The 27,086-nt window shown below is 50.4% G+C and overlaps 1 protein-coding gene across 2 annotated transcripts in view; it reads right to left on the reverse strand.

The window, feature by feature from the left end:
* EPB41L5 (erythrocyte membrane protein band 4.1 like 5) overlaps nt 1-27,086 on the reverse strand; it is a 1,262,314-nt gene that overhangs the window by 1,099,775 nt on the left and 135,453 nt on the right. The window lies entirely within an intron of this gene.

The raw sequence follows: 27,086 nt of genomic DNA on the forward strand, positions 1-27,086 counted from the left end.
AATAGGTCTCGCATTTGGGACCTTATAAGTGTTTAGCCATGCAACAGTTGGTGTTGTTGCACCAAGGATATTCTGCTGCATAACTAAATACTTATAGGGTCCAAAAAGCGAGACCTATTGGCTATGCCAATGCTTGTTTTGTTGTGGTTTTGTTTAAGTTGCCAGATCTACAATAGCTGGACACAGTTTTTGTTAAGTTCTTTGCATCAAATGAACTGGTTTTCATTGCTCTGAATGATGTTTCCATTCTGGTTGTAGGAAGCAGTCATTCCCAGGGGGTGTGGGGGCTGCCTAGCTATGCGCATGCGCCGAACTTTGCAAATGAGAAATAGCCTGGTGCAGACGCAATTTACAAGTGTGGAGTGAGTGAGCCCCAGGCAGCATGACTCACTAACACAGGAGTTCATGCACTGGACCTGCATACTCAGCATGGTTTAAGGAAACTCTACCCACTCCCTTCCAGACATCGAACGCATTTACCAAGAAACTCTGAGAAGAGACTGATCGCTGCACTGACGGCTGGTGGTGTGTGTGCCTGGTGGAAGCGTGCACTGACGGCTGGTGGTGTGTGTGCCCGGTGAAAGTGTACGACGGCTGGCGGTGTCTGTGCGACTGGTGAAAGCGTGCACCAACGGTAAGTGGTGTGTGTGCCTGGTGAAAGCGTGCACAGACGGCTGGTGATGTGTGTGCCTGGTGAAAGCGTGCACCGACGGCTGGTGGTGAGTGCCTGTTGGAAGCATGCACCAACAGCTGATAGTGTGTGACAGCTGATAGTGTGTGTGCCTGGTGAAAGTGTGCTCTGACGGCTGGTGGTGTGTGTGCCTGGTGGAGGCGTGCACGGACGGCTGGTGGTGTGTGTGCCTGGTGGAGGCGTGCACGGACGGCTGGTGGTGTGTGTGCCTGGTGGAGGCGTGCACGGACGGCTGGTGGTGTGTGTGCCTGGTGAAAGTGTGCACTGACGGCTGGTGGTGTGTGTGCCTGGTGGAGGCGTGCACGGACGGCTGGTGGTGTGTGTGCCTGGTGGAGGCGTGCACGGACGGCTGGTGATGTGTGTGCCTGGTGAAAGCGTGCACCGACGGCTGGTGGTGAGTGCCTGTTGGAAGCATGCACCAACAGCTGATAGTGTGTGACAGCTGATAGTGTGTGTGCCTGGTGAAAGCGTGCACAGACGGCTGGTGATGTGTGTGCCTGGTGAAAGCGTGCACCGACGGCTGGTGGTGAGTGCCTGTTGGAAGCATGCACCAACAGCTGATAGTGTGTGACAGCTGATAGTGTGTGTGCCTGGTGAAAGTGTGCTCTGACGGCTGGTGGTGTGTGTGCCTGGTGGAGGCGTGCACGGACGGCTGGTGGTGTGTGTGCCTGGTGGAGGCGTGCACGGACGGCTGGTGGTGTGTGTGCCTGGTGGAGGCGTGCACGGACGGCTGGTGGTGTGTGTGCCTGGTGGAGGCGTGCACGGACGGCTGGTGGTGTGTGTGCCTGGTGGAGGCGTGCACGGACGGCTGGTGGTGTGTGTGCCTGGTGGAGGCGTGCACGGACGGCTGGTGGTGTGTGTGCCTGGTGGAGGCGTGCACGGACGGCTGGTGGTGTGTGTGCCTGGTGGAGGCGTACACAGACGGCTGGTGGTGTGTGTGCCTGGTGGAGGCGTGCACGGACGGCTGGTGGTGTGTGTGCCTGGTGGAAGCGTGCACGGACGGCTGGTGGTGTGTGTGCCTGGTGGAAGCGTGCCTGGCGGCTGGTGGTGTGTGTGCCTGGTGGAAGCGTGCCCTGACGGCTGGTGGTGTGTGTGCCTGGTGGAAGCGTGCCCTGACGGCTGGTGGTGTGTGTGCTTGGTGGAAGCGTGCCCTGGCGGCTGGTGGTGTGTGTGCCTGGTGGAAGCGTGCACTGACGGCTGGTGGTGTGTGTGCCTGGTGGAAGCGTGCACTGAGGGTTGGTGGTGTGTGTGCCTGGTGGAAGCGTGCCCTGAGGGTTGGTGCTGTGTGTGCCTGGTGGAAGCGTGCACTGAGGGTTGGTGATGTGACTGTGCCTGGTGGAAGCGTGCACTGACGGCTGGTGGTGTGTGTGCCTGGTGGAAGCGTGCACTGACGGCTGGTGGTGTGTGCGCCTGGTGGAAGCATGCACCGACGGCTGGTGGTGTGTGCGCCTGGTGGAAGCATGCACCGACGGCTGGGGGTGTGTGTGCCCGGTGGAAGTGTGCACTGACGGCTGGTGGTGCGCGTGCCCGGTGAAAGCGTGCATCAACGGCTGGGGGTGTGTGTGAGTGCGTGTGTGCCTGGTGCAGGCGCAAGTTACAAGTGTGGAGTGGAAGCGTTCACTGACGGCTGGTGGTGTGTATGCCCAGTGAAAGCGTGCACAGACAGCTGGTGGTGTGTGTGTGTGTGTGTGCCTGGTGAAAGCGTGCACTGACGGCTGGTGGTGTGTGTGTGTGCGTGTGTGCCAGGTGAAAGCATGCACCAACAGCTGATAGTGTGTGCCGGCTGGTAGTGTGTGCGCCTGGTGGAAGCGTGCACAGACGACTGGTGGTGTGTGTGCCCGGTGAAGGCGTGCACAGACGGCTGGTGGTGTGTGTGCCCGGTGAAGGCGTGCACCGACAGCTGCTGGTGTGTGTGTGTGCCTGGTGCAGGCGCAATTTACAAGTGTGGAGTGGAAGCATGCAATGACGGATGGTGGTGTGTGCGCCTGGTGGAGGCGTGCACGGACGGCTGGTGGTGTGTGTGCCTGGTGGAGGCGTACACAGACGGCTGGTGGTGTGTGTGCCTGGTGGAGGCGTGCACGGACGGCTGGTGGTGTGTGTGCCTGGTAAAAGCGCGCACCGACGGATGGTGGTGTGTGTGCCTGGTAAAAGCGCGCACAGACGGCTGGTGGTGTGTGTGCCTGGTAAAAGCGCGCACCGACGGATGGTGGTGTGTGTGCCTGGTAAAAGCGCGCACAGACGGCTGGTGGTATGTGTGCCTGGTAAAAGCATGCACCGACTGGTGGTTGTTGGGGGGGGGGGTGTGTGTGTGTTTTGTTGTGTTTTTTTTTTTTTTTTTGCAGGCGCAATTTACAGGAGTGGAAGCGTGCGCCGACAGCTGGTGGTGTGTGCCTGTTGGAAGCATGCATCGAAGGCTGGTAGTGTGCGATGGCTGGTAGTGTGTGTGAGTGGTGAAAGCATGCACTGACGGCTGGTGGTGTGTGTGTGTGCCTGGTGGAAGCGTGCTCCGACGTCTGGTGGTGTGTGTGCCTGGTGAAAGCGTGCACCGATGTCTGGTGGCGAGTGTGTGCCTGGTGAAAGCGTGCACTGACTGATGGTGGTGTGCGTGCCCGGTGAAAGCGTGCACTGGCGGTGTGTGTGCCTGGTGGAAGCGTGCACTGTTGGCTGGTGGTGTGTGCCTGTTGGAAGCATGCACCGACAGCTGGTAGTGTGTGTGCCTGGTGAAAGCATGCACCGACGGCTGATGGTGTGTGTGTGTGCCTGGTGAAAACATGCACCGATGGCTGGTTGTGTGTGCCCGGTGAAAGCGTGCACCGACAGCTGGTGGTGCGCGTGCCCAGTGAAAGCGGGCACCGACGGCTGGGGGTGTGTGTGTGCCTGGTGCAGGCGCAATTTACAAGTGTGGAGTGAAAGCGTGCACTGTCGGCTGGAGGGGTGTGTGCCTGGTGGAAGCGTGCACGGTTGGCTGGTGGTGTGTGTGTGTGTGTGTGTGCGCGCCTGGTGGAAGCAGGAGCATTCACAGTGATCGAAGACCCAAATGAAACTGACGAAGAGGGAGGGGGAGAAGGGAAGGGGGAGCGCAAGCAGAGGAGCATGATTACAGCAATAAAAACACAGATGGCAGCTGTGAACGCAAGCTGTAGGCCAGCAAAATCATCTGGTGGCACTTTTAACAGTCACTTACTAAATGTCTCTGTCTCAGGCGAGACCACAAAAAAAAAAAAAAAACTATTTTGCACTTTCATTAGAAGAATAAACGCCACAAATTTCCTTGGAACACCCGATCACCAACTTCAAGAAAACGGATTCATCCTCAGGGCCGCTCAGATCGACCGGTCACCCTTGTAGAAACAAACACACAGCCTCTTGGCTAGAGACAGATGCGTGGGTTAGAGAATATAAATTGATGGAACCTGTGTGAGCGAACAGAAGAAAGTAAAAAGCATATTTAAATTAAAAAAACGTTCAACTGAACTTCTAGCTAGTCTGAACAGTGTATAACACCCTCCCAAGGTTTTTAGGTCTCGCGTGCGAATGCAACGCATGCGCTGCTTCACATGCAAAACTATTACTGCCGCAGACAGGAGATGGCACGCGCAGACAGGAGATGGCACGCGCAGACAGGAGATGTGTACGCCGTACGCGTGCACATCTCCTGCCCCCGGAGGCTGGCAGCGTGCGCATCGCGCGCTTTCAGTTTCTCTCCCCCCACGCCCCCCGTAGGCTCCATGGAGCCAGCTTGGTTATTATGCAGCAGTGGCTTAAAGAATGTCCAGAATTTCCAGTAACGATCGAGAGATCCCAATAGCGCTTACATTCCACATACAGATTTTTTTTCTCGAGTAACAATTTTTTCTGCATACCTCCCAGAGTAGCCAAAAATACCCATCGGCATCCAAAGTATGTATAACTGAAACGTTTACTATCAACCTTACATCACTTTATACAGAATAGGATGCGTTCTTTATACATTCAGCATTGGTGTAAAGCAGCTCTTCATAAACTTACTTTTTAGATTCTTACTTTCCAGAGCGTTCTCAACATATGCACACCCCTGTAACTGGTCATGAATTTACTCTAGGGCGTACCTTTTGGTTTTTTTAGGAAGCTGAAGCTCATGTAATGGAAAACTTAAACTTAGTTTATTTCGAATTTATCCTTAATCTTCTTTTTAGTGATAAGTTTACATTAATTGTGGTATGCCTGTTGTCCGGGGTGTAATTTTGTGGACAGTTTTTTATTTTATTTTTTAAATTTCTGGTGAAAGTTTGTGGATACTAAAGGAGTCCAAATATATCTGCATGACACGGATCTAAAGAAGCATGCAGTCTTTACTGCTGTGATGTGAGTGAATGACCAGCTACTCCGTGACTGCCAAGCTGCCATACTAAAAATAGTTCTGAGTTAACATTTGCCTTTGGTCTGTCGACTCAGAGTTTTGTGTGGAAATCTACCATAGCAATTGGACACACTAATATCTAGAGGTGTATTATAGCCTTGAACTCATGCAGGCAGTACCGCCAGTGAGTGGACAAGACCAAAATACAGAGGGGGACTCTCCGATTGTGTCAAAGCTTTATCTTAGTAAGCAGTCTTCTGGAAGAGTCTGACCATTTTCCTAAAGGGTGAATTTCCTTTTATTATTAGCGAAGTTACGGTCCTCTCATCGCTCCTTGAAGTGGCAATAGCTAGTGACTTAAACTGTTTAATTCTTTTAATGCGAAGTCTCTTCTCTTTAAGTGCTAAAACCACTTTTTCAATAAAGTCATTGACCTCTACTTGCTGAGTAATGTTCATAGCCCAATTAATAAGCTAGTCGTATATTTGTTTCATATTGGTTTTATATTTGTCAAGGCATGCACATCTTTCTTCACACAATGTCAACTCTGTACTTCTGTTTTATGCAGTCATTTTTCAAGTCTTAGCAAACCCTACGGTTGCTCCTCGCTTTTACCTGGGTGCAAATGTTCCTTCTTTCTCTGTGTAACCCAGTGATAGTCCTAGTCTCCTACTGCCTTCCAGAAACACTGGACCATGGTAGTGCTAGCCAGTCATGAGTGTCTACCTGCCCACCTTCTCGACAGCAGTATGACACTTCCAGTGAAGAATTCCATCTTGGTCTGTTATATGATGGTGCCTAAACAATGCCTTGTTTGCAGGTTTTTTGATCATGTTTAACTTCGGTGAGGCTTCTGGCAGAGCACAGACCTCTCTCGGTCATACCTTACATATTTATATATTCAGGAGTGTCAGCAAATTTAATTTATGTCCTATAGTTTAAACACCGGATAGCATATTTCCAGGGTTTTTTTCATGTCTCTCCACCATCACACCCTTCAATCTATCACAACATTGTACGTTTTTTTTGGGCCTTCTACTGCTAGCTGGCTAAATGCAACAACATGGTTTCTTTGATAGAAAAATTAATACGTACCAAAAATCATATTTTAAGGCCTTTTTCAACCAGTGGTAATTCTAAAATAGTATTCCGCCTGAAAATATCCTTGTAATTGAACCACCAGACCCCTGGTTTGACCTTATATGAGACCTTTTTAAAATTGTTCATGCTATTCAAATTGTATTTTCTATTTGCAGCTTAACTGATGCTACCTTTCGGGCTGAGAGTTTTCAGACTTTGTTTCAACCAAAGTACATGTCCTCGCTTAACATGCAGACTAAAGCTTTTTTCTGTGAGAATATCCCCATTTTTAGGTCGAGCCTGGGCAGCACATGAGCTGCTCTGCGAGGCATGCTGTATTCTGGTATGGACTTGATTATCCACCCATATTTCTCATTGGCTTGTGTCATTGTCCATTGGTCAATAGGCTAGTAGTCCCTCCTTAGTTCCACCTTGTCTCATTTTGTAACCTCCCATGAGGACACCCCCTGTTACGTGTGTTGGTGCTCCTAAGGTTTTAATCAACTCCTCCAAACTCTATATTCTCAAAAAGCTTTGCCTGCCTTCTGTTGCAGGCAGGACACGCTCTCTCCTAACGCTTAAAAATACAAAATAAAGAATTCATAGCACGACCGCCTAACTTATTTGCAATGCAATAGGTCTTGCATTTGCGAAAGTTTAAGCTATTGCCATTGTAAATGACAATGACTTATTTATCGGTTTTAAAAAAACACACAAATAAAAGGCATTGTCATTTACAATGCCAATAACTCAAACTCTCGTAAATGCGAGACCTATTGCATTGCAAATGCCTGTTTAATAACTGGGGTTTGCTGTGAATTGTTCAGCCAAATTCCTCAGAGAAGATCCCAAAAACACATAGGTTTCACAGGCAAATCAAATAAATTGGGATTTTTTTCTTTTTAAATGGGATCCTACAGTTCTATAAAAGTATGAACATCATAGTTCACACCTACTCCCTACTTCCACTCTCCCCATCCTGCCACTTCGAAGCTGATTACTTGAATGTTCTAAGACACACATAGAAAAGTACGCATTTCTCCAATCTCAGACCAAGCAAACGTCTTACATGCACAGATATCAGTGCTGGATTCAAAGCTCTTAAATGCTTAGACCTCGAAATCCACGATAGCGACTGCAGCTTTAAAAATACATAAATAAAATACCTCCCATGAGATCTGGCATAACCAACGCTGCAGCAAATACAGCACCAAGGAAAACAATGGCATAAAATCAGCAACATGCGTTGCTAAATCTGCAAAACATATCGTGCACACAAATATTAGACTGAAATACTTAGGAAATACACACTGTGCCAAAAAATTGATTGGACCGGGTAAAATTCCTAGAGCGTACTTACACCAGAGGGTGTCAAGGCGCTGGGCAGGCGAAGGGGAAGAAAGAAGCACAACTATGCAATTCCGTAAATAGTGTTTCTGTACACACACGTCAGCCTACCGTTTTCAGAAAAAAACTTTTTTTTAGTAAACAGCTTTTACATTTTAGCAAAAATGTCCTCTAATAAATGTGTATGACAAATATTAAAAATTTAACCTTTAGAGTTCCACGACGGCAAATATGGCCTCCCATTCCATGTCCAGCGGTCTGTCACCTCTCTCCTACATACCAAGGGTTGAGAGTGCAGTGTTTGACAACCTTCTTAATATTGAATAAAACATACAAAATGTATAACGGCTGTAAGACTGACTCATGCGTCAGAAACTTCTGAGTTATTGATCCACAGGGAGATGGAAAATATCTAAAGAATACCATAGTCCCTGGAGTACTAATTCTGAGGGAGCTACAGAGAAAGAGGGAGTGGGACATATGGAAACATACTGTGAAGGGCAAGGCACCAGTCACCGTGGCGCTTAAGGGCCACTGGCCCAAGTGCTGCAGATCAATTTTTGTCCTTGCTGGTCTGGGTTTGCATCGTTAAGACCAGTTTACAGTAGCCAATATCTTCACATAGCATAGGCTAAAGTGACAGAATAATATGAGACTTAAAAATCAAATTTAAGTCATTCATGGTGTAGACTTATGCAAGCTGCCGATTATTCTCTAATGAGCTCTTAAGCGTTGAAAATAATTGTATACAGGGTGCATTTGCTTATAATGGTGGCACAAAGGAAACTGGTTAAAGCTTTCTTCGAACAGGTTTCTAACTGTAGGATAAATGTAAAAACACCAACGGGGATAGAATGAAAAACAAGCAGTAGCAATGCCAACAAGACTGGTTTATGAATGCAGTTGAGCCAGACCTAAAAATACATGTATGTGAATAGCAGCTGCACAGGTAGGAGGAGGCAGTCCGAGAAAAACACCATAAGTTATCTAGTTATGATACACTTTAATCGCATTACAATGGCATGTGTGTGCTCCGTACAGTCCAGGCTCAGGCAGACTGATTAATAAAAAAAGGATCACAGCAGTGTGGAGGGCAAGCACTTTTTTGTGGAAAGCACACAACTTCTAACCAATCAAAACGTGCTCCTGTGCCTAACATGTGGGAGGAATCAAAGCCCCTCTTCTGGTGGTTCTCACATAATTGTTTGGTGACAGCTGTGCTGTCAAGCCAGACCATAAAAACACCTAGGTTAGGATTTTTTCTTAAAATAATTACAGACTGAGCAGGAGGTCTGTGCTGTGACCACCAGAAATCTTCAACTGCAACAAATGGACCAACAAGCATTTTCTATACATTTAATCCAATAAGGGCAGATTTAAAAACAGGGAAAATATCGAGTTTTTAATAGAAAGGCTACTGTTCATGAGGAATCATTAACACACTATCCTCACAAAAAAGGTGTCAGAGAACATTCAATTGGGCTTCCATTAAGATTGCTCTCTTAAGTCAAACACCACTTAGATGAGCAAGTGAGTGATTTCTCAGTCTCTAAATTGAGGGAGCATGTAACATTTTTCAAAAACATGATTTTCACAACAATGATAAATTACACTATATGCACCTTCGAGAGGTTTTTTAAGACTACTGATTTAAAAAAAATCTTAATGAACCTTTACTATATTGATTTTCTTGAACTATTAACTAAAAAATGGACTGTATTTTTGTAAATAATCGTGAGGATGTGCAAGTAATATGTTTTTACTATTGTTATTAGATTGCTTTTATGCTCATGTACATTGTACCGAATAAAGCTTTTTTGATTGATAGATAGATAAATTGCAGTGGTATTGGAGCAATGAAAGCCATCTTGACACTTCACCCTCCCAAATGGAGTTGCCACTCATGTCTTCTTACAGATCTAGGCCACAATGCTCAAGTTTCATACGACTGAACTAGAACTGCTATCCTGCAAGTATCTATTGCCCTGTCGACTATTTCAGAATTGCAATGATGCCAAGTCCAGGGTCTTTACAACTAAAGGGATCTTCAAACAATCTAAACTGGGTACTGGTGGAGATAGAGCAGTGATGGAGCACGATTTTTGAAAATAAAATCTGTTCAAAGAAATCTACTCTAATGCATGCATTTTAATAATATGCACCAGACTACTAATATAACACTAGAAGTGTATAACGTGAAATGTGCATAAGGCATGATAGTTTTAGTTTTCTTAGTCAACATAATGAGAATAATGCTAACTGAATGTTATTCTGTCTTCCTAAATGCAGCAAAAAATTAACGGAAAAAGAAACAGTTTAATTCTTCGTGAAAGTAGTGTAGGCTTTTAGAAATTATTCTTGGTTTTGTTAAAATAATGTGGGCCTCAGAAATTGTTAGAGGATATACTTTCCGTGCTCCTGTCCTTCAAATGTTGCAAATGCTTCCTTAGAGTGCAGATATTTAGCCTGTTTCTAAGAGTCTTTTAGAATTCTTTCTAGTTTAGGCGAGATATGTAGATGAGGAATGTAACTTCTAAATTATAATATTCTTGATACATTTTTAACGAGGTTCTTTTCCTCTTCCTCTCTTGGAAATTATACAATATTCTAACAAAGAGTGTTTAGAAAATAGTAAAGTCACTGTCAGACTGTCACACCATCGTGAATAACCAATAGAGGCGCTTGCTAAAGAGAGGGAATGCAACATTTTAGCAGAAGAAAGGAATAGCGTACTATAAAGACTCCTGTGGGAAAGTGTTCCTCGGCTCGTTGACAAGATTGGTGACCCGTCCTGCATTCGAGGTATGCTGCATGCCGTACCGATTCCAGATTCTCTGGCTGGCAATACCTGCTGATCCTAAGAGACATTCTAGAGAGTTTGCACATCATTTCACTGATGTTTTTCTCCCCCTCACTCCTCTACACCGGATGTTCTGACGTTTCATGAAAGAACGGTTATGTTTATTGTGAATGTATTTTATTAACCAAATAATGTCATTTTAATTTGTACCGGACCATTAACTTTTTTGACATAACAAGAAACACTAATACAAAAGAATAGTGGTTGTATTTATTACAGAGTTATTTGGATAATTATTGTAATCATCAATGTTTATCGTAGGTCTTCATTGTAGGTGCTCATGGAGAAATAGCATTTAGTCTCGCATTATTTAGTCCCTTTTAGCTCTACAAAAGGTTCATCGGAGGACCTTTGATATTGCAAACTGTGTGATAATGACTTATGGGCCAGTCATTAGAGTGATGTTTCCGATTAATATATAGTGGTTGGTGTGGATAAGTGAGCTGATAAAAGTCCCAACGCTTCTGCTGCATCGTCAGCAATGTGTTCAGGCAATCAGATCACTTAAAAACCCAGATTTTTCAGGGGCCTGGCTTAGCCAGCGAGCATGGCGGTCGTGTAGAGCGCGAGCTTCGACCAGCCGGCTATTATCCTGCCTTGTAGATCCTGGCCCTGAGCATTTCCAAGGGCAGCCAGCGTTGTGACACATTGCCCCGCTCCGGGGGCATTATCCGGCGGCGGCTGTGACTTTGTGGCGGCTCCGTGGGCGAGCGGAGGCCCGGTAAAGTGGAGGGGCCTGCCGGGTCCGGCTGGGCCTGCGACCGGGGCCTCGATTTTGGCACTCCCCGGGCCGGATGTGCTTGGCTGGGGCGGCCGGGAGCTGGAGAGGCGGTGGTGACCGAAGCGCGGCTTACTTGCGGTACACAGAACTGAGCGCGCCAATATCCTGTGCCTGGGGCCTGTCATCACCCCCGGGGGGGCGAAGGGAAGTGCCGCGGCGCCCGGTAGGGCAGCGGGGGGAGCCGGCTCTGGCGGCGGCCGGCGGGAGCGGCCGCCATTTTGGGTCCACCGAGCTCCCTGGAGAGGCCTGCAGACGAAGACACATTGGGGGCTCTGCTGGACTGCCCTGTGATTGAGGAGAGTGTCGGGGGCCCCGCCGCGTGTGGTCTGGCTGGGCAGGAGCGATCCCGAGTGCCTGACTGCACCGTGTGCATTGCGGTGAGTGTAGCCTGCCTGTGGTCGGCGTGGCCCTGATGGGCAGAGGCCCCCTGGAGGTTTGGGAGCTCGGGGGCTAGGTTGGGCCCCGGTGGGAGTCGTGTGCTGATCTGTGGGGCCAGTGGTATGGTGTCCGTGCTGGGGGCCCCCCCCCTGGAGATACACCGAGGCCAACAGCGGCGCTGTATGCCTGTGGCTTGGATTGGGGGCCCTGAGGCTCGACCGTGTGGGCGCTGCTAGCTGGAGGACCTGCCTGTGCTTGACCACCTACACTGTACCTGCACTATTTGACTGCGAGATACGGGGGTCAGGTCGGGCCCTGGAGGTGGTCGGTGGGGTCCTGTGCATGGGCTCGAAGGGTGCCCTGCGATTCACACTTCTGGACTGGCGCGGGGGGGACTTGGCGCCTCGCCCAGCAACTCTTCTCCCGCCTCTGCTATCTGAAGAGCAGCGTCGAGTGGGCCAGTGGGCAGCTGTTGTGAATCGGTAGGCCTGCCTGGGCCTCTGCTGACCTGCGGGTCCCGGACAGTGACCGTCGTTCGTGCAGAGGTTAGTGCTGTTCCTGGGCTTGCCCATGACGCGGGGCCATGCGGGTGGCGGTCACTCTAAGCAAGGGACGCTGGCCAAATTTACTGAAGCCGGCTCGGCGTCCGGCACTGCCGGGTCGCAGGCTCCGGCCCCGGATAATGCGGCGTTGTTGGCTGCGATCACGCAGCACAGAGACATGTTGTATGCTAAGATTGGAGCAGTTGGGGCGGATGTAACACTGCTCTGCCAAGATTTTTGGAACGCGGTCGAGAGACTTACCAGTGCGGAGACCCGCATTACCGAAGTGGAAGAGGACGTCTCTGTGCTAAAGAAGAAGATGGCGGCGATGGAGAAGCTACAGAAGGGCCTGGCCATGCAGGTGGAAGACAACCTGCGCTTTGTTGGATTTCCGGAGGGTTGCGAGGGGGACAACGTGGAACGCTTCTTGGCCCAATGGCTGGAGGGTTGGCTCCCCCCGGATACTCTTTCCCGCTGCTTCGTTGTGGAGCGGGCCCATCGGGCCCTCATGCAGAAGCCTCCTGTGGGTGCGCGCCCGAGGTTGATCGCCAAGTTCTTAAATTACTCTGACCGGGACGCTATCCTGAGACAGGCGAGAGTGAAGGCCCCGCTTATGCTTGATCCTCATCTTTCCGGACTACACGAAGTTGGTTCAGCAGCAGAGGCAATCGTTCCTAGCAGCCAAGGCCCGTCTCCGTGGCCTCAAACTTCCATATGCCTTGCTCTATCCCGCGAGGCTGCGTGTCATCTACAAGTCCCGCACGCTATTCTTTCATTCCCCGGAAGAAGTGTTTCAATGGACAGACGAGACAGTTAAAATCAGGGTCAATGCACCCTTGAGAGGCGACTGACTCTTCCTCGAGTGGAGAGGTCCGTGAGGGACTGAGAAGTCAACGGAGGCGTCATAGAAGATGCGGGTCTGGCCGCGCATCTTGTGCGGGATGCGCGTCCCCGCAGCCTGGTCCGGAGCAGGGGCTGCCGGGTGGAGTGAAATGAAGACTGCGACTTACACATTGAACTCTATGGTTGCTCTTGGAATACTCAGGTGCCCTGTATTGGGCTGGATACCTGCCCTGTAAGAGTGGGTGGGTAGGGCTGGAGACTCCCTAGTTATGGGTTATGTTCAGGGGATCCATTGGAGGGGGTGGCTTTCGGTCCCCCGTTGGGGGCCATGCCGCGATCCGACCGCGACAGGTACTTCCATGTTGGGGGGGGTGGCTTTGGTTGCGCTTATTTTGCTGCTGCCTGTACACGATGATGTTTACATGCTGGACCGTCGGGGCCTCCGCTGCCCATGCAGTGCCCTTTTCCAATGTCGACTGTTCAGGATGGGGGGCGAGTAGCTCCAGGCACACTACGTATTTTGAGTTGGAATGTGTGGGGGGTGTTATATAAAGTGAAGCGGGGGCGGTTCTCCGATATGCCAAGAGGGCCGGGGTAGATGCTCTACTGCGTCAGGAGACCCACCTATTAGGTACAAAGGCGCTTTGCTTACAACGTTTCGGATACACACATGCATACCATGCAGGGTTCACGAGGGGCTCCCGGGGGGTTGCTGCCCTTATACATCGCAGTTTCCTTTATTCACAAACTGAGTTGGTCCGACCCTCAGGGTAGGTACATCTTTGTCCAAGGGAGGGTTGGGGGCGACAGGGTGACACTTGGTAGCATTTATGCCCCGCCCCCGCTGCAGTGGTCCCCGACGGAGAAGGTCATGTCCCTCTGGAATGAAATGCCGGATACCCTTGCTATAGTCGGGGGGGATTGGAATGATGTAATGGACACACTCATGGATCGGTGGCGGAGGGGGGGTGACTGACGCGGGCGTGGACGAGGAGGGACCCCCCCCCCACCAGGCTCCGTGCCCTCGCTACTGGCCTGGACTGGGTGAACGTCTGGAGGTATGGACATGGCACGCACCGAGAGCACACCTATTTCTCCTCTGTGCATGGCTCGTTTTCCAGGCTGGACTACTTATTTGTCCCCAGGGGACTGGCCCAGAGGATCGTGTCCTCGGACATCCTACCGAGGGCTCTGTCCGATCACTCACCGGTGGCCCTTACTTTTCGTGTAGGCCCTGCCAGGCACCCATTTCGATGGCGCATGTCTGGATGGCATCTGCTACAGACTGATTATAGAGAACATATGTCTCAGGAAATTGACCATTACTTGACGACCAACCATGACTCAGTTGACTCCCCGACGACCCTTTGGGAAGCCCTGAAACCTACCCTGCGTGGGGTGGATCTCTCCTGGTGTGCGGCGGCCCGGGCGGAGAGGCGTCGGGATCTGGTGCGGCGGGAGGCGGAGTTGGTAGTATTGGAACGTGGGAGGAGGGTGGTAGATCAATAGGACGGAAAAAATTAGTTTTGGCTCAGCAGCAGTATGCAACGGTCCTACTTGATGAGGCACGACAGGCCTGGTTGGCTACCCATAGTCGGGTGTATCAGTGGGGGGACAAATCCTGTAGGATGCTCCACCGCCTATGTCAGGGCGCTTTCCACGCCCAGCCGCTGTCCCAGTTGTTGGACTCGGCGGGATCCCCGGTTTCTGAGCCGTCTGCTATTGCGGAGAGCTTTGCCGCATATTATGAGTGGCTCTACACACCTCAGGAGTGCCTGTTGGCCGAGGTCGCTCAGCGGTTCATAGAGGAGGTCGCTCAGCGGTTCATAGAGGAGGTCGCTCAGCGGTTCATAGAGGAGGTCGCTCAGCGGTTCATAGAGGAGGTCGCTCAGCGGTTCATAGAGGAGGTCGCTCAGCGGTTCATAGAGGAGGTCGCTCAGCGGTTCATAGAGGAGGTCGCTCAGCGGTTCATAGATGAGGTCGCTCAGCGGTTCATAGATGAGGTCGTTCAGCGGTTCATAGATGAGGTCGTTCAGCGGTTCATAGATGAGGTCGTTCAGCGGTTCATAGATGAGGTCGTTCAGCGGTTCATAGATGAGGTCGTTCAGCGGTTCATAGATGAGGTCGTTCAGCGGTTCATAGATGAGGTCGTTCAGCGGTTCATAGATGAGGTCGTTCAGCGGTTCATAGATGAGGTCGTTCAGCGGTTCATAGATGAGGTCGTTCAGCGGTTCATAGATGAGGTCGTTCAGCGGTTCATAGATGAGGTCGTTCAGCGGTTCATAGATGAGGTCGTTCAGCGGTTCATAGATGAGGTCGTTCAGCGGTTCATAGATGAGGTCGTTCAGCGGTTCATAGATGACCTCCCCGCGCGGTCGGTCCCTGACGAGGACCGAGACATACTAGACAAGCCGTTAACTGATGAGGAGCTGGGCACAGCCTTGGGCGAACTGAACCCCGGTAAGGCGCCAGGCCCCAACGGGTACTCCTGTGAATTTTTTAAGAGATTTCATGCGCAGCTGGGCCCCCGTCTGCATCCGGTAATTGAGGAGGCGCGGGAGAGTGGAGTGCTCCCGCCGGACTGGATACACGCAGAGGTGGTGGTCTTTCTGAAGCCGGGCCGACCCCCGGAGAGCCACGCGTCCTACCGCCCAATATCGCTACATAACACGGAGGCCAAGGTTTTAGCCAAGGCCCAAGCTAACAGGCTCAAGCCTTATATCGCCAACCTGGTCCACCCGGACCAGGCGGGCTTCATGCCCCGGAGGGCGACCCGGCACAATCTTTTCCACCGGCCATCCGTCATTGTCCTACCTATGGTTGTTTTCGTAAGCTGCTAAAAACGTATCTTTTTCAGTCTGCTTCCGAGTAAATAACACATGTCCCAGCCTCCCCCGCATTATTCACGAGCGCCATGAAACCGTACGGTGGCCGAGCGCGGTACAAAACTCTTTACCATACCAATATCAGGCGGGCCCAGGTTGCGATCTCTGCCTGGAGGAGTTTAGGTGAACCGGTTGCATTGTTCTTGGCGGATATGGATCGTGCCTTTGATTCTTTGAGCTGGACGTATTTATTTGCCCTGTTACGCCGCCTCAACTTGGGTCCTCGCTTTCTGGCCTACGTACAGCTGTTGTACACTGATCTCACTGCTTTCGTGCGTGTTGGGGGAGCAGTTTCTCAGCCTTTTCCAGTTCAGAGGGGTACACGACAGGGGTGTCCCCCTCTCCCCGTATCTGTTCGCGCTGGCCATGGAGCCTTTAGCTGCGTGGGTGCGGATTGACGCCCAGCTCAAGGGCTTCCGATGGTCCCCCGGCCTTACTGATAAAATAGCGCTGTACGCAGATGATGTGCTTTTCTTCTCACGGACCTTGATCGGTCGGGGTCGCGCCTGCTGCGCATCCTGCAGATTTTAGGGGAATCTTCCGGCCTGTATGTGAACCCGGGTAAATCCACCTTGTGGGTGCTGGGCGACGGACGGCCCGTCGATGAGTGGGTGGTGGACATACAATTGGCTGCTGGGGGGGATGAAGTACCTGGGAGTCTATTTGTCCGAGAGTGTGGGCATCTCCCGGACTCGTAACCTTGTTCTGATTTGGGATCGCACACGGGCGGATCTGAAGGTGTGGTCTCGTATGCCATGGTCTCTTTATGGGAGGTCGGCAATATTCAAAATGGTGGCGCTCCCACGGCTTGTGTACCAACTGCAGAACCATCCCTACCCTATTCCACCCCGCTGGTTTCAGCAGGTCAACTCGGCGCTGGGCGTATTTCTGTGGGAGGGGGGGGGGGCCCGTACAGGTGGCGCTCCGGACATGCTTCCGGTCCACATACACAGGGGGCCTTGCCACATCAGATATCCTCTCATACTATCAGGCAGCGCATCTCTTGGTCCTCAATGACTGGTGGTACGGCGACAGGGGTGATCCAGCTTATGCGGTGGAGCGCCACCTGATGGGCTCGTCGTCCATCCACACATTACTCTATTCGGCGCCGCTTCGGTGGGGTCTTTCATCCGCCACGCAAGTGGTCTTCTCTATCTGGCGGCAGGCGCTGAGCAGGATGAAATGGTGGAATGTCCTTACTCGGGAGACCCCTCTTTGGAGCAACGGCCGCTTGCCCCACTTGGAGACCCTAAGGGGTTTCGGTGGGTGGGACGCAATAGGTATCTCCTCTTTGGGGGGATGTAATGTCGGGTGATACCTTGAAGTCTTTCTTAGATATGCGGAACGAATTTGGGATGCCCCGTTCTCAATTCTCTCGGTTCCTCCAATTCCGACATGCTCTGACACCGTATCTGACGGGAATTGATACTCTCTTCCAGACTTTAGCCCACTCGAGGCCCAACTGTTTATGGGGGAGCTTCCAGCCAAAAAAACTGTCCCGCATATACCAGTCCCTGGTGCGACATTGTTCCCCTGACCTACAGAAGCTGCGGGCGGCATGGGCCGGGAATGTGGGGGAGCTCGGGAAGGAGGACTGGATGGAGGCACTGGCGAGTCCCAGGGGGGTGGCGATCTCCACACGCCTGAGGCTCATACAATTCAAATACCTTCACCGTACATACTTCACTAGGGAGCGTCTATGGAGGGCTGGTATGATAGGTTCTCCAGACTGCCTGCACTGCGGGTCAGAGGTTGGCACACTTCTACACACCACATGGGGATGTTCGGGGTTGCATAGGTTCTGGTCTGGGGTCTTCCGCTGCCTATCAGAGGTGTTGGCATGGGAGCTGCCTAGGGATCCGAAATTGGCATTATTACATGTTATGGAAGGGGTTGGGGGGAATCTCTACAAACGTCACTTGTTGCTGCTTGGTCTCACCCTAGCTAAGCGCGATATCGCTCGGGCATGGAAGGCACCCTTGGCTCCGCCTCTGGCCGCTTGGAAGAACTGCATGGACTTTTGCATGGGACTGGAGCAGCCCATTTTCCTGGCCAGGGGGTGCCCCTGTAAGCACTTTCGGATTTGGAAAAGGTGGGCTGATTACAGGGGGCTGGACTTGGACCCCCCACCGGAGAGTGATTCCCTTCTGACACTTTAACTGTAGGGGGTGGTTGGAGTACGTCGGTAGTGCTCCTATGGAACTGGAGTGTTTTCAATGTGTATATTACGTTTTTTTAGTGGACTAGAGTACGGCAGCAGCGCAACCTGGAGGGTGGGGGGGGGGGGGTTGTATTTTATGAAACTGTCTGACGATGCTATACTTGCTCTAGTGATGTGTGCAATAGACTCCGGAGCTCGGGGCTTTGCATTTTTATCTGTGCAGACTAATAAAATCAGTTTAAAAAAAAAAGTTTTCAATGGAAAATATGTACATTTGTAATCGAAGACGAACTAAGAAAGTACACAAGTATGTTTAGATCAGCAGCAGCTTACACCTATAAAAAGAAACAGAATTTACTTTTGCAATACTATACACAAGAGAATTTTAACATCAGTCCTCGTCAGCTAATCACTGCCTGGTGAGCTCGAGAAACCTTAAAAAGCAGGCATATTTAACATCTCCTTTCACAAAGTGTTTGTGACAAGTGTCCTAGGCTCAGCCAAGTGTTAACACCTCTGCTGGAGTTAAGCCGTTTTTGGCACAGTTATAAAGAGGCCACTGGAAGTGGTCTGCTTTGTGGCACCATAAAGGAAAACGTATGTAATATTCAATGCTTGTGCCTACTACTCATTCAACAAAGACGTACAGTGTTAAAACCCCTGCTAGGCAAAAATGAACACTCTCCCAGCTACACTGTTTTTTTAAAAATAATACTTCCCCCTCAATTATCCACAAAAGTTGGGGAAAAAAGTAATCACTCAATCCATTTACTGAGAACAAATTAAACTCATTACTGTGCCTGATGATTTTTACATGTCAATCTGTTCTATAAATGTAATTGTGTTTTGCATCTATAGCTATTTTGGTTGTTGCATCATTGTGAATTTAATTGGGAGTTTTTATTTGATATTTGTAATGATTTTTATTAATCATGCAATAAAATTACACACAATAGAAGACCGCAGCATGATGAGTACATTTACGAACTTGCCATTCCGGTGCAACTACTTGAATGACTTCTCAGTATTTAAATACATATTTAATGGAAGACTGGCTAAACAATTAATAGTGCTCATTCACTTAGCCTTTACTACATCGAACACTAATTACTTCTTTCACATAATTCAGTCCCTTCCTGTGCGTTTATGCGTGCGCGTATACGTATGTACACCACACACACACACACACACACACACACACACACACACACACACACACACACACACACACACACACACACACACACACACACACACACACACACACACACACACACACACACACACACACACACACACACACACACACACACACACACACACACACACACACACACACACACACACACACACACACACACACACACACACACACACACACACACACACACACCTCCCCACTCCCCACTCCCCACTCCCCACTCCCCACTCCCCACTCCCCACTCCCCACTCCCCACTCCCCACTCCCCCTTTCTAATGTTCGGTTTGGATAGTAAACACCAGGCCACCTAAGGGACAGGTGAAGGAAAACATGTTTCTCCATCAATAAAGAAACAAGTAATAACAGTGAGCCTAGAGACCCAAGGTTCTCTCACTACCCACAGTTCTTCAACTCGAGCCTTGGCATTAGTATCGGGAGCACGGAACAAGGGTTTAGTTCAACACAGCACACACATCCCATTGCATGACAACACATTGATAATAGGGGCCTACCAATTCAGGCTGGTCTCTAGACATGCTGATATGTTGGACATGATTACGTTAGTTCAATACCTACAGAACATACCCAGACAAAAATGTCAATTTTATCTATAAGTGAAAAGCTAGAGAAATCTCATCACTGACCAGGAGAGTGGGCGAGGTCGTAGGCATCCATTAAAGGAGCAACACAGAGTAAGTTGGTTTCTTATCATTTAGGGTGGGTACAGAGGCTACAACAATCTTAAAAACCAAACTATAATGACATGTTATTACAGCACACAACAGATCTCCCCCTTTTACATACCTAAACAAAAGTTAAAAATGCTGCAAACTACTGTGTAATAAACAACAAGACAATTGTCGACTTATTTCCAATATTTGCTTACACAGTGAAATAATGAACAAGTTATTTACCTTCGCTAACAATATATCTGTAAGAAACATTAGTTAGTGATAAGATTCCTTACCTTAGAATTACCCCAAGGCGTCAGCCTGGATCCAGAAAATTTTCGTCAGCAGTACCCCTGCGCGTCGGAAGGTGGCGTTGTGCGGCTCCGGGTCCATCGTTGGCGTCGTGGTCGCCGAGATGACATTGCGGCAGCTACTTAGCCGCCGGCCTCGCGCGCGGATGTCAGTTCTGCACACTAATTTCCGCGCCAGGAACGCAGAGCCATGCAAGATACTGGCCACTGGTACATTGAAACTAGGGCCCTAAAAGGGATGACCTTAACCCTAGAAATCAGTTCGCAGTACGGGGAGGATGGGTGGGGCGGTAAGGAATCTATCACTATCTAATGTTTCTTACAGATATATCATTACTGAAGGCAAGTAACTTGTTCATCTGAAAGAAACAAGTTAGTGAGATTCCTGACCATAGAATAGATACCCCAGCAATACCAACTCCGGTGGTGGGTCTGCAAACCAAGATCACACCAGGAAGTCCCGGAGAACAGAACGGCCAAAGAAGCCGTCTCTCCGGACTTGGCTGTCCAGGCAATAGTGCTTAGAAAAAGTGTGCAGCGAGGCCCACTTAGCTGCCTGACAGATGTCTTGTAAGGGGACACCACGTCCCAATGCCTTAGTGGCAGCAGTCGCCCGGGTGGAATGGGAGCGCAGCCCCACAGAAGGCTCCTTTTTTGCCAAAGAATAACCGGCTTCAATACACAGACGACCCATCAGGAGATAGTCCATTTGTGTACGGGCCGACCTTTCTTAGCACCCAAGTAGCAAAGAAGGAGCTCGTCATCAACCCGGAACTGTGTGCGATTCAAGTAAAATGAGAGCGCACCTTTTGAGGCCAGACAGTGGAGCCGCTATTCCTCTCTGGAAGGAGGCGTAAAGAAGGTGGGCAAGGTGATGCTCTGCCCAATGTGAAAGGCAGTGACAACCTTTGGCAGAAAGGATGGACGTGTTCTGAGCACAACCTTCTCCGAATGGACAGATAGAAAAGGAGGTTTGCAAGAAAGAGCCTGGAGCTCACTCACTCTCCTAGCAGAGGGGATGGCAACCAGGAAAGCAGTCTTCAAAGTTAACAGACGAAGAGGACAGTTGTGAAGAGGCTCATAGGGAGCGTACATTAAACATGTGAGAACCAGGTACAAGTCCCACTGAGGCATTACGAAAGGAATAGGAGGGAAAAGTTGAGCAATGCCTTTGCTGAATCTATTTATAACAGGGGACTTGAAAAGAGGGCTGATCAGGAAGTTTAAGAAAGGCTGAAATAGCAGAAAGGTAGCCCTTGATAGCGCCCACAGTAGAACCCTGCTGGGCCAAAGAAAGAAGGAACAGAAAGACTTCTGAAAGAGGGGCAGAAAGGGGGATCCCCAGCTATTGCTGTGCACCATGCCACAGGCTTGTACCGCCTGCAGGAGTATACCAACTTAGTGGAGGGATGCCTGGCTGCCAGAATGACATCACAGACTTCAGGAGGCAAATCGAAAGGAATCAACTTCCGCCACTAAACCTCCACACAAGGAAGTGAGACTGGACAGGATCGGGTGGAGGATCGTCCCCTGCTGCTGAGACAGAAGATCCTCCCGAAGAGGCAGTCGAATCAGGGGGAATCGATGATCATACTGAGTATCTCAGGATACCAAACTCTTCGAGCCCAGTCTGGAGCCACATGAATGACTTGGGCCCAGTCACGCCTGATTTTCTTCAGCACTCTGGGCAGAAGTGGTATAGGCGGAAAGGCGTACAACAGACGCAACTCCACTCGTGACGAAAAGTGTCGCCTAGCGAGTGCTGCGTTCTCTTCGGTGCGAATAGATCTAACCAAGGCTCTCCCCACTGTTGGAAGAGACCTTGCACCACCTCAGAAAGAAGACGCCATTTGTGATCCATCATGCACCTGCGGCTGAATTAGTCCTCCCTGGCGTTCAGTGAACCTACCAGGTGTTCAACCACCAGAGCAACGCCCTGATGTTTCAGCCATGTCAAGAGGCGCAGGGCCTCTTGACATGGGGTCCACGACCCATCCCCGCCCTGTTTGGTGCAGGACCACATGGTGGTGGTGTTGCCCATGAACACCTGCACTACTCTCCCCTTGACAGAGGGAAGGAATGCCTTCAGTGCAAGTCAGATCGCCCGGAGCTCCAGAAGGTTAATATGGAGCCTGGACTCTGCCAGAGACCAGAGGACTCTGATCTCCGCCTCTCCCATGTGGCCGTCCCATCCCAGGAGGGACACATCCGTCACCACTGTGTGCTCCGTTGGGGAAGGGAGAGGGATCTGCCACTGACCTAATGCCAGTTCGTGAGCCACCACTGCAATTGTAGCGCAGTGCCCTTCAAGATCTGAACGTAATCGGACAGGTTCCCCTGATGCTGCGCCCACTGGAACTTCAGGTCCCACTGCAGAGCTCGCATAAACCATCTTGCATATGTCATATGCAGGAGGCCATGAGGCCCAGCAGCCTCAAAGTCATTCTAACCAAAAACCAGGATAGAGGCTGAAACATAACATAGCCTGAATATCCTGGACTCACCTTTCGGGAGGATTAGCCCGAAAATGCACAGTGTCCAGAATAGTTCTGATGAAAGGGAGCGTCTGAGATGGAGACAGGTGTTACTTCGGAACATTGATAGTGAACCCCAGCAAATGCAGGAGGTATCGCTGTAGTCTGGTGGTGGGAGACAACAGCCTGAGGAGAACCTGCTTTCAACAGCCAGTCGTCGGGATAGGGGGAAGACAGGCACCCACTGATATGTGCAGATGGGCTGAGATCCCCACCATTACCTTGGTGAACACCCGAGGGGCGCTGGTAAGGCCAAAGGGGAGCAGGGTGAACTGAAAGTGCTCGTGGCCTACTGTAAATCGCAGATAGTGCCAATAGGCAGGCAGGAAGGAGATGTGAAAACAAGCGTCCTGCAAGTCCAACACCACCATCAAGTCTCCTGGGCCCGGGACAGACAAGAACTGAGCCAGAATGAGCATCTTTAACATTTCCTTTTTGAGGAACTAGTTGAGGGCTCGAAGATCCAGGATAGGATGAAGGCCCTTGTCCTTTTTCGGGACCAGAAAGTAGCCAGAATAAAAACCACAGCCTACTTCTGGCAAGAGAGACAGGATTTCCTCCTGAAGCAAAGTCACATAAAACTCAGCCAGTCGGTCGTAAGTTGGAGGCGTGGAAGAACGGGTAGTCTCGAGGTGGAGGGAGTAGCCCCTTTGGACTATCTGAGAACCCATCTGTCCGATGTGATGTTTTGTCAGTGGGTGAGGTGATGGTGGATCCTGCCACCAATGGTTTAGAAGGGGGTTCAGAACAAGCCACACACTGTTGCACAGAAGTTGCTGAACTTGCGCTGTTTTGTAGCTGGCTTGTGGCTGGCCAAGCTGAAAGCCCCTTCCGTAGACACGAAAGGGGCGAAAAGCAGACAGGAGACATGTGGCCAAAGTTAGGCACAAGGACCTGGTCCTAGCCTGTGAGTCCTTAAAGTGCTCCAGGCCCAGGTCTGCTTCGTCTCTGAAGAGATGGTTTCCATCAAAGGAAGCCTGGACATCCCCAAAAAAGCAGAAGTTCTCAGCCCGGCGTGGTGTCCAACAGCCACTGTCCCCAGCAAGCAAGTCGGTCAGGTCAAGCCCACAAGGAATGGAGAACTTTGCCGCATCCCTCCAGTTTGATAACACTTGGGAGAGGATGGCCCAGGCCTCATCCTAGAACTAGGGCAGCACTTGCCCAACCGTTTCCCACAGAGAGTGGGAGTAACAGCCTAATAGGCATGCAGTGCGCAACAACCGCAATGCAAGGCTGGCTGAAAAAAACATTTTCTTACCCCAACTATCCAGCCTCTTGGATTCCCTGTCCTACGGGGCGGAAGGGAACACTGCCTGTGATGTAGAGGCTTGACCCTCAAGCTCTCAGAGATAGGGTGCTTGGTGAGGAAATCTGGGTTGCCTGGTGCAGGGCGATGGCAGTGGGTGATTGCCCTATTCACAGGAGCCCGTGTGCTGGGTAGGACATCAGTTAAGGCATCATTAAAATGCAGGAAGGGTTCCGAAGAGGAGGCTTGTGCCGCTGGTAGACTGCATTGGGAGTCTCGGCATGGGGACTGGCACCGGGGAATATCGTAGTGGCACAACTAGCGAGCCCTTTGAGTGGGGGGACAGGGACTTGGGACTTCAGAGCGGTGACCGGACTTTCCTCGCAACCAGGGCAAAGATCTCCATGGCGAACAACACTATGCAGAGCACGGGGCCGCAAGCAGCTCTTGGGTTTGATCCGTCAAAGCTTTCGGGCCATGGCCCAGCAGTCGAAGCAAAACTTCGAGTCATGGTCACACTCCAGGCACCAAAGACAAACCAAGTGAGAATCCATTACGGACATGGGGCGTTGACAGGCACAGCATGGCTTAAATCCAGAAGTCTTCTTGGGCCTCCTGCAGAAAAGCTCTACAAGATGTCGGAAAAAAGGCCGCTCAAACTGTGACAGAAGACAGCTCTCTTCACGGATCTGTGCTAACTGGCACAGAAACAAAAGTACTGATGTCAACGCGCCGAGGTGGAGCCTATAGAGGCGTCACGGACGTTGCTACACAGAGCCGACCAACGCCACGCAATGTATTGCTTGAAAAAAAAAAAAGCCGGATCCAATAGGACGCCTGGGAAATTCAAAGGCAAGGTATCTGATGCTAGATGTCTCTATCAGACAACATTTTCACTGAGTTTTTAGCTGTACATAAACATGAAAGAGGTATACAAACAGGCATCCTTTGATGAGTCAATTAAGAAAAAAACATTGACAAGTGAAAATAGTATGATATGTGCAGGCAAACCAACATAACACCACACATTTACAGTGTATCAAAATATCATGAGAAACAATTTTGTTATTTTTATCACAAAAGATAGGTTTTAACGGAACGAAATGTGAGTGCTCGACAGAGGGGAGGATGTGACATATCAAGTGGAGTATGTAGTACGCAGTTGAAGTTTCTGTTGATTATCCAGGGAGCCTGGGGCAGCAGCACTGACAGCTCCGACAAGATCAGTAGTTGGCCTGTGTTCAGCTAGTATATGCTACTCAACACACATCCGTGTCTGCCAGCAAGTCTTTGCTCTTGAAAGGGACTGGGAGTCTGGCTATGCTGGGGGACACTCATTTCGATCAGAGTGGCCAGTGCAAGATGCACTATAGGTCAAATTAGGTCCTCAGTGGTTTGGCGTGCTGTCGAGGGGGACTTTGATGTGGTGCTCATTTGAGATGTTCCCGATTCCTTCTCTGAAGAAGTGTTGACCAAATCGTCAATGGAGCAGCGGATTCTAGAGTTTCGGATTTTGGACATAGTGGTCAGGGCCAATATCCTCTTGCGGCACAACAGCATTAGTGATGGCTGTTCAACAGCATCCCACGGCACGCATAGTGTTTAATACGGGCAGGCTTTGGGTAAATGCGAAGGGAACAATTGCACGCTGCTGATAGCGTGTTGTTGCTTGACAGTTTCACGCATAAGTAGGTTCTGTTGGTTCGTAATCAACCTACAATTTCGCAGGGCACAGGAGTGAATACTTTGGTCTAATGTTTCTCAACTGGCGTTTTATACTCAAGAAAGAGGCCCGATGACGCTGGACTGAGCTAGTGTAATACAGGAATATTAGTACATGTGCATTCTCAAAGGTTAGAAGGCATATCGTCCTTGCAGTGCAGAGGACGGAGTCTTTGTCAATGAAGTACAGTATTCTAGCTATATTTGACCTAAGGGGTCCACCCTGAGGGGGGTTGATGGGCAGATACCCGGTCTGCGAGAAGTGAGGCACAACAGGAGTACAGCGCCAGGTTTTGATAGCAGTGGTAGAATTGGTGCCCTGTCCACCACCTGGGTAACGTGTTACATCTACAAAACCCCTCCGCATCTTCCAGCTCGTACTCCAGATCCACAACTTTGGGCCTGAGGTCTGGTATGGCGGTTTCTGTGTTTTTTCCACTATGAGAGCTTGAACGCCACGCAAAAGTCTTGGTTCAATCGCCACTGCGTCCACTTTGTTCCCAAATCTGACATTGAGACCACAAACAGAGTATCAAGTCCAGTTTTTCCGAGAACTGACCCATTTGGGCCCTGCCAACGCTGGGCACCCAATGACTCAGCCAGGCAGCCGTCAAAGGGGGAGGGAGGGGCTGTAGTTTGACCATGCAAGGAGCACGGCTCTAGGAGATCTGGAGTGGAGTGATGTTAAGCTCAGTGTTACAAGTACGGTCAACAGGTTGGAGACCATCCTTACCCCCAGCTCAAGCAGTGTCCAGCTAGGGAGGAACAAACGGTCTTGCAACCACACTGGGCTGCCAGGAGGACAAGGTGAGTAGCTCTGGTCGATGGTTCATCTTTTCTGGGTGGCCCCAAAGCCCAGTATGCTTGTTTCATGGGAGTCTTTAAAAGGGTGTCATTCAGTGCGGGCTTCCGTAGGAGTAACCTATTCAATCAGGGTGGTGGGGAACCGCAACCCCAGTGCAGCATACCACCCCCCCCTTACAGGCAGGGCATTATCGCCAAAAGGTCAGCAGCAGCATCTGGTTAAAGACGCTCGCATTTAGCAGAGACACACAGCAGGGTCCTTGCACTTTCTGGTGAACGTACAAAGTAAGCTCCACAAATCCGCAAAGGATTGCACCTGCACCAAGAAGGACTTCCCTGCATCTGGTAGGAAACACAGGTCCCGGTACACTACAGCCATGGCCCTCCTCCATACCACCCGCCACTAGGGGAGTACAGTTTGTGTGGCATACGGTGGGATGTGGATTGGGGGTAAGCAAGGGCAGCCAATAGCATGAGGCCGACCCGCCCAGGAACACAAGAGCTCTGAGACTGCCAGGGAGGCGGCTGCACAGGGCAGGCAATAGTGCCACCACCACCCGATGTTAATTCTTTCACCTCCTCAGGTCTGATCTTCAGACAACCACTGCGTGCCCCAGCACCAGCAGACACCCGGGGACTGGTATTCAAGCATTGGGTGCTCAATGTCTCGGATGGTGAAGGATTTCAGGC

The sequence above is a fragment of the Lissotriton helveticus genome, chromosome 3_1, assembly GCF_964261635.1.
Source record: "Lissotriton helveticus chromosome 3_1, aLisHel1.1, whole genome shotgun sequence".
NCBI lineage: Eukaryota > Metazoa > Chordata > Amphibia > Caudata > Salamandridae > Lissotriton > Lissotriton helveticus.